This window comes from Triticum aestivum, chromosome 5D (assembly GCF_018294505.1).
Source record: "Triticum aestivum cultivar Chinese Spring chromosome 5D, IWGSC CS RefSeq v2.1, whole genome shotgun sequence".
Taxonomy (NCBI): Eukaryota; Viridiplantae; Streptophyta; class Magnoliopsida; order Poales; family Poaceae; genus Triticum; species Triticum aestivum.
The window spans coordinates 349,147,606-349,155,171 of record NC_057808.1 but is presented as its reverse complement, the minus strand read 5'-3'; positions in this window follow the sequence as shown (position 1 = coordinate 349,155,171).

Genomic DNA, 7,566 nt, shown 5'->3' with positions numbered 1-7,566 from the left:
CAGATCTAAACAAGACTGCGTTGGCCTCTTGTCTCTCTTCCCCCTCACAGCTGGTGAAGGAGGCGTCCGTATCCCGTCGCACCGGGAAGGGGAGGAGGTGCAGCGTTCACTCTATCGCCTTCGGCGAGGGAGGCAATCCACTGCCGGCTGCGCTGTTCTCTTTCACCCAGCGCCTGTGCGGGAGGGCCACCGACCCCTTCTTCCTCGCTGCCATACGTAGTGTGGGCAGATCCGTCCTCCTGCCGCACGCCTTGCCACATCCCGACGACCCTAAGGTATAAGTTTGTTTGAAACCATCATTGCTTTAGCTGCATGTGGATCTTTTTCAATATGTAGTCGAATCCAGGTCTTGGTTCAAAGAGGAAAGAAGGGTGCGGTGGGCTGGAGCAAGAATCTAGGACGTGGTTCAATGAGGAAAGGAGGGGCAGAAAGTAGTATAGACTGGCTATCCAGCCGCTTTGTAGGTCAAAAAGGGAAAAAGGGGGTAACCCAGTACACACATCTGTAAGGAACCGATCTCTTTGTTGAAAAGGGAAAGAAACTGGAGGGTCGGGTAGTTTGTGCAGGACTAGATTTGCTGCCCTCACATAGGAAGAAGGTTCAAAGAGAACAAATATGGGACCAGCACATATATGCTGCTTGGCTACATACTCTGCATCACCCATTTATACGTGTGGACGCACATGGTGCTGGCATGTCCCATACAGCTATTTTGCTATTGTTAATCTAAGAATGCCGCCGGAAAATTGAAGCAATGCCACTGTTAAAAGTAAATTACATTTTTTTAATGAATGTTGTTTCAAGAGAATGTCTCTGTTAATATGAATCAATGCAACCGTTTTAGAAATGCTACTGTCCTACTTTGTTTTCCATCCAAGATAAGTTAGATGCTTCTTTTTGTCACCGTTTGTTTCATCCTCCTTTATTGACAAGTAATTGTTTCCTTTTTGGCCTATGTTAAAATAGGGCTATCGATTCAACTTGTTGCTATTGCGACATTTTGCTTCGCTACTCGAAACACTTATGTTTTAAGAGTGTTTTGTGCAGTTCAACTTGAATGTCACACCGGTGACTTTGCTTAATTTTGGTGGAACTGCACAAAAGGAGATCGAGATTCGTATTTTACCTTTGTCGGTCTCATGAAAGGTCAGTACAGGCCTTCATCCACATGATTGTGCAGTGTGCTTTGAGATGTTGTGCTACTTGTATTGGTACTGTTTTAAATAAATGTTGAATTGAAGCTATTGTATTGCTGTCTTTTCCCATTAAGTAGTGAACAAAAATGGGACCAACCCAGACATGATGCTTGTTGCTTTGTTACAACAAACTCTGCATCACCCCCTTTATAAGTAGGTGGAAGCACATACTGTTGTTGCGCCCACTCTCCCGTGGAACTGTTTATGCTTTTCGTTAATCTAATGCCGCTGGTAAAATTAAGCAATGCCACTCTCAGAATTAATTAACTACTGAATCTTAGTTCAAAACTGCAACACTTGTTAGGAAATGGTACTATCCTGCTTTGTAGTTCTTTCTACATGTTTAACCAAGGTATTGTTAAGATAATGTCTCTGTTAAAATGAATCAGTTGCATTGTTTTAGGAATGGTACTTTTCTGCTTTGTCGTTCTTTATACATGTTGAAACAAGGCATTGTTAAGATAATGTCTTAGTCAATATGAATGAATCACACTGATGGAGAATTGCTACTCTCCTGCTTTGTTTCCCATTAAGATAAAGTAGATCAGTAGATGCTTTTCTTCTGGGAGTACAAGTCATCAACCATTATTTGTCAGTAATTGTTTCCCTTATACCTATTGTTGCTTACAGGGATATCAAAATTAAAGCTCGGTTTTATTCCGACTTCGATTTTAGTTGAACTGCACAAAAGGAGCCAATGTGTCCAAGGCAAACTGCTGCATTACTGGGTCCAGTTGGTCGTTCCACTTTGCAGAAAGAAGCAGTCACTGTTTGCGCTACATTATAGAAGGAATGACCGAGAAGCTTTACAGAGTATTATTAGACACCGGTGACATGACTAGTCTGCAGAGACCATTGGCAATTTAACAACACGTGGAGTGCCCTGGGCAAAAAGTGTCCAAACAAGTACAAGAAGCTACGACAGGACTCCACGATCATAGGCATTACATATTTTGAATGGGAAAAGCTTGTCAAAGTTTAATCATTGATGTTAGCAAGAAGACGTTAGTTTAATATATTGGAATTGGAAAACCTTGTCAAAATTTGCTCATTGATGTTAGCCAGAAGACATGCATTTGATATTTTTGAGTGGGACGCCCTTGCTGTGAGAAGCGTCGAGTGTTTTTCCTATTCCTGTGTTCAGTTTAGAAGTAAATAGTTACTCTGCTGAGATATTCTTGTGTTAAGAGTTTGTTCTGAATATTGTCTATGTAATGCCAGGCCTTGTGTTTGATTGCAAAGTTGAGCTTGGAATGTTGTGGCATGCGGCATCACGAGCTGTTCACAGTGCCTCCTGAGAATAATGCTTCATATTGTTTTGCATGTCGATCTAATGCCAGTGATTTGCTTGTTAAGAAGATCATCCTCTTCTGTTGTTTCCGTGCTTAAGAAGTTCATCGTCCGATGTTTCATTCATAGCCTATACGACAAGTCGGGTAGGTTAGACGTGAAACCATATGATCTTCCGACCAACTCATGATATTAGGCCGTGATTGGATCGTCGTTTTCCAACCAAAACCGCTTGTAAAACTGACGCTTGTAAATTAAAGCAGATGGTCTCGGGCGAAGGCGCTTGGTTGGTCGATTTCGACTAGTAAAATATCGGAAGTACTTCACACACGATAAAAACGCTGAACGACACTCGGACGATTGCTAATCCAGCCGTTAGCTGCTGTTTTAGCCTTGCCCATGGATGGCATGATACGCACGTCGTGCATGTATCGTCTGGTAATGTCGTCCATATAGCAGTGCTCGTAAAATATACACTGGTCTCTGAAATTACACGCGTAACCCGCCGATTTTACTTACAGACCTCGGGCCCTCAGTTTCATCACGCCTGTATTTTACACGTTGTTTCCGATGACGAGTAAATTACACTTGTATGTTAATACAGGTTTGAAATAAACCAGAGCTCCCAAGCGCGGCCTTACCGTTTCATGCCGTCTCAGTTTCTCGAAGGTGCTCATAGGTGTCCGATGATCCTGGCTTCCTGAATGAGCAGTGGGCGCTGTATCAGACCATCCGTAGGGCCCGCGAGGCCCTCTCGGTTGTCCTTCGAGTTGTTGCGCTCGCCGTGGCGCCGAGCATTGTTAACATCGTCAACGAACATGAGGATTCAGGAGATGACTTTATTTTGACTGGATGACACTAGGGACCCACTAGGGCCATAGCCGCACGTACGCAAGTGCCTCCTTATTATGTACAACTATATATTTTTTGCTTTCTCCTGGTTTCCTGACATCACGGTCCCACACCATTGTCAACCTATGTAGTCAATATAAACGAGAGAATTGCACAAGGTGCGGCCGACAGCTGGGACCAAGCAGCTTGAGCAGTATTTGTGTTTTTGAGGCGTGAGCACTGCAGAGTTTTTCTTGGCGATGATTTCGTTGTTGTTCAGAGGAGACCAGGGTATTAACTGGGCGGGCTATGGCCTGTCTAGCCCAGGCCAGATATCCAGCCCAGATACTAATTTTTTCAAGATGAAAATGGCTAGCCCAGCTATACGTCTTTTTGAGGAATACCCAGGCAAGGTCAACTTGTTATTCTCCGCCCCGCTGGGCTGCAAATCTTTCCTAGGAGGGATGCATTAGGCTTAACAGGAAAATGGGCTTTAAAAATAATAAATGGGATGTAATTATAAAAACTATGCAGTAACTATAAAAAAATGCACCAAACACGAAATTAGTTTATAAAATATTATTTATGGATTTTGAAAATCTTAAATTTTCATTGTTGCGCGCGCAATGTTTCGTTGGATTTTTACGTAATACAAATTTACATTTAATCTGACTAGAAATTTCGGGATAAAAATATTTCGGATCCCATCAAAATGTGGGAAATTTTATTGAATTCTGTCTTCAACGGTTGGTTGAAATTATTAATCGTTGTCCTAGCTAGAAAATGGGCTGTACTTTTAACAAACTGTAAATGGGTTGTTGTAAATTCCATTAGAATTCAAAAATGGGCTGTACATTCTTACAAAACGCAAATGGGCTATAAGTTCTCTGCCACACACTTGTGCACCTACTAAGTGACGCGTCCCCTAAAAAAATAAGTTGACGCGTATGCAAGGCTTTGTCAACTTATTATAGTCAACACACGGTTCTAGCAGCAGTGGCCGTTGGATGTCTATCGAACGGATGTCGTGCTTCTTCTTCAATCTCGGATATTCTTAGCTTCGGCCGCCCAAAAAATGATTCCTCCCCCTGACATCTGGGGCGCACCATTTCGGAGGCTGACCTGTGGGCCTACTAAGTTGGAGCATACCAAGAGCTTTGTCAACTTAGTCAATATAAACGATTCTAGCTTCAGTGACCGTACGATGTCCATCCAACGGCCGTAGTGCTTCTTCAACCTCTGGTCTTCTTGGTCCAGCCGCCCAAAGCAGCGCCGGTCGTGCCACCTGCTCCTGCCTCCCGTGGCCGGCTGTGCTGCCGCGGAGGCCTCACCGCCCCCATACTACTCCCACCGCTGGCCAGGCCATCCCTCCACTCACCCACACCCCCTGTTATTCTGCGGCGACGGCAGCCTCACACCGCAGCCGAACCAACCAGTGAACCCTCGTACTCCTCTCCGCGCGGGCTTCCACTACTGCGTCTTCCCCGGCTCCGTGTCGTCCCTTCCTAGGCCTCGCCGTCGTCCACCGCCCTGGTGCTCTCGGCGCGGCGTGGTCAACGTCGTCAACGACCGACTTCCATCGGAAGAGTACTGTACGTGGAGAGGCTGACAGCTGGGTCCACGGCGGCCGCAAGGAAGTGCCTCCTTATTACGCGCAAAATGATTATTCCTCCACCTAACAGCGGGGACCCACCGGACGGGCCACCAGTATTTTGCGAAAAAATCGTTTCCCCCTGACTGCTAGGACCCACCAGACGGGCCACCGTATTTCACGAAAAAAACATTCCCCCCGCTGTCAGCTCGGACCCACCGGAAGTGCCTCCTTATCACGCACAAAAAAATGAATACTCCCCCGGCTAGCTGGGACCCACCTTGGTGGGAGGCTGACTTGTGGGCCTACTAAGTTGACGAGGACGAAGGGCTTTGTCAACTTAGTCAATATGAACGATTCTAGCTCCAGTGACCGTACGATGTCCATCCAACGGCTGTAGTGCTTCTTCAACCTCTGGTCTTCTTGCTCCAGCCGCCCAAAGCAGCGCCGGTCGTGCCGCATGCTCCTGCCTCCCGTGGCCGGCTGTGCTGCCGCAGAGGCCTCACCGTCCCTACTATTCCCACCGCTGGCCAGGCCCTGCGGCGACGGCAGCCTCACACCGCAGCTGAACCAGTGAAACCTCGTACTCCTCTCCGCGCGGGCTTCCACTGCCGTGTCTTCCCCGGCTCCGCGTCGTCCCCTTCCTAGGCCTTGCCGTCGTCCACCGCCGTAGTGCTCTCCGCGCGGCGTGGTCAACGTGGTCAAGGAACGACTTCCATCGGAAGAGTACTGTACGTGGAGAGGCTGACAGCTGGGTCCACGGCCACAGCCCAGTTTTTTTGTGATTTACCAAGTAAGTCGCTTTGTCAGGCCTGTTGGGCACCAAATCTTTCAAGACGAGGAGAGCTTTCATTCGGCTGGCCGAGAAAATGGCCCATCACTAATGAGAAATGGGCTGTACATTTTGAAAACACATCAAACCGGCAATTAGTTTCAAATATCTTTTTTTCATTTCAAGATTTTAAATTACATTAATTTTTATGCGTGGAGAATTTGTTGGATTTTATATTGATATACATTTATTTTTAAAATCAGTTTGAATGTGAGTTGAAATTTCGGGATTAAAAACAGTTCGGACCGCATCGAAATATGCAAAATTTCGTATAATTTTTTAACCGTGGCCACAATATGGGCTGTAATGCTAACAAAAAGAATATGGGCTCCAAAAAAACCTTAAGAATTAGCAAATGGACTGTAAATTATTAGAAATAATGGCAGATGGGTTGTATGCTGTTTTCCACAGATTTGAGGCTTTCCTAAAAAAAGGTTGACGCACAAGCACTGACTGTTGGATGTCCATCCAACGGCCGTCGTGCTTCTTCAATCTCTGCCCTTCCTGCTCCCGCCGCTCAAACAAGCGTCGGCGGGACTGCCTGCTCCCTCCTCCCCGCGGTCGGCTGTGCTGCCGCGCAGGCCTCACCGCCCCACCGTACTCCCATCGTTGGCTTAGCCATCCCTCTACTCACCCACACCTGCTGTTATTCTCCGGCGACGGCAGACGAACCAGTAAACCTTCGTACAGTCGTTCTCCCCTCCGCGTGGGAAACAACTGCCGAGTCTTTCCTGCCTCCGTGTCGTCCCCTTCCTAGGCCTCGCCGTCGTCCACCGCCGTGGTGCTCTCGGCGCGGCGTGGTCAATGTGGTCAACGACCGACTTCCATCGGAAGAGTACTGTGCGTGGAGACGCTGACAGCTGGGTCCACGGCCGCAGCAAGGAAGTGCCTCCTTATTACGCGCAAAATAATTATTCCTCCACCTGACAGCGGGGACCCACCGGACAGGCCACCGTATTTCGTGAAAAAACGTTTTCCCCTGACTGCTGGGACCCACCAGCTACACCTTCGCACGCAAGGAAGTGCGTCCGGGCAAAAAAACAAAACGATTCGCCCCCCTGACTGCTGGGACCCACCAGCTACATCTTCGCACGCAAGGAAGTGCCTGACAGTGGGGACCCACCTAGTCGAAGCGTACGTAGCGTTGTCATTTTGGTCGCGAATGTGTACGTACATATATACTGGTGGATGTAGAGGCGCGCACGTGTCGTAGTAGAGGCGCGCACGTAGCATGTACACGTACGTGCAGCGGCCAGGGTGCAAGAAAGAAAATACGGCCACGTATGTGTACATACGGGCGGGGTCTCGAACGCCTACTCGCGCATACGTACGGCGAGGGCTCGTTGACATGGATGGGTCGGAACGGAGAAACAGCGTCGTCGTCGTGTTCATGGGGAGGCAACGGAATGCGTCGTGTTCATGGGGAGGCAACGGAAGGCGTCGTGTTCATCGGGAGGCAACGGAACGTGTGGGAGCCAACCGGCTGGGTCGGAACGGAATGCGTGGTCATGTTCATCGGGAGGGCTTGGACGGAACAGGCGATGGAAACGAGGCCTGGCGTACCGCACAACGGAGGAAACGGACCTCCTACGTTTGGAACGGGGTCCTGTTGATCGGGAGGGGTGTGGCGTACCGCAAAACGGAGGAAACAGACCTCCTACGGTCGAAACGGGGGTCCTGTTGATCGGGAGGGGTGTGGCCTATCGCAAAACGGACGAAACGGACCTCCTACGGTCGAAACGGGGGTCCTGTTCATCGGGAGGGGTGTGGCGTACCGCAAAACGGACGAAACGGACCTCCTACGGTCGAAACGGGGGTCTTGTTCA